We start from the raw sequence: 998 nt of genomic DNA, 5'->3' as shown, positions 1-998 counted from the left end.
CCAACATGAAAAGTCCTTTCAGCGTTTTCATATAAGTCAAGCCTCTGTCTTAACTTTTTAAAAAATATTTTCCTCTGCTTCACTTGGTCCTGCTGTGCTTAATCAGCTTTGGAAAACATGACTGACAGGGCATTGCTGCTTCCCACGGTGCTGCTCACCATTACCAGTATAATGAAAACAGAGTAGGTGCTAAGACTATCCATACAGTTAACTGCCCATAGCTTTACTTTTGCACTAAACACTCTCTGGTAGTCTGAGCTGAGAACTGTAATACAAAAAAGGGCAAGTGGGGTGTCAGTTCTGTTTTGGGGTACCTGGTTTGGGACATTTTAAGAAAACAGATATTCCATTTCTCAGTGACTTAGTCCTGCAGTAGAGTACAGACTTAACATGCAATGGTACTTGTTAATGATTATGCTCTGCAAAGTGACCGAGGCCAGTAACTGACAGATGAGCAGAAAGTATAAAAATAAATTCTTATTCCCTAGAATCTTCACCCGCCTCCACTGATTTCAGCTCAGAGAATTCCTGAGCCAGAAGTGTCATTTTTTTATTGAAAAACCCTTGGGAAATTGCTCTTCACTGAATTTGTCTAGCTGTTTTTTAAAACTGCTAATTTTTAGCATCCCACCATCCTGTGGCAGGAAGTTCAACTCTATTTTAAAATATCTCATTTTCTTCGTTTTGACTGATGGTTCTCTTTCACAGAATCATAGAACTGATAAGAACAGATACTACGCTTGATCTTAGCCAAAAGGCTGAGAAACGATACCCTTTGATACCCTACAATTCCTTATGGAGGAATAGTTTCCTATTTACCTATTCCAGTCATTCCTGACTTCATAGACCCTCCCTGTATGACTCTTCCTTCATCTCTTATGCAGACAAAAAGTCCCAATCTGCTTAGATATATTCCCACACAAAAGATATTCTATAACTTCAGTCTTCCTCTATACTCTGTGTGTGTGCAGGCTCACATACAGTATCGAGGAGGAAGA

At 39.5% G+C, this 998-nt stretch overlaps 1 pseudogene; it reads right to left on the bottom strand.

Moving 5' to 3' along the window:
* Positions 1 to 642: 642 nt before the first annotated feature.
* LOC148595250 (U2 spliceosomal RNA) lies at positions 643 to 770 on the bottom strand (annotated as a pseudogene).
* Positions 771 to 998: the final 228 nt, after the last annotated feature.

The sequence above is a fragment of the Tinamus guttatus genome, unplaced genomic scaffold (genome assembly GCF_059628265.1).
Source record: "Tinamus guttatus ecotype Peru unplaced genomic scaffold, ASM5962826v1 Tinamus_guttatus_pri_ptg000131l, whole genome shotgun sequence".
NCBI lineage: Eukaryota > Metazoa > Chordata > Aves > Tinamiformes > Tinamidae > Tinamus > Tinamus guttatus.
This window is presented reverse-complemented; position numbering and strand designations above follow the sequence as displayed.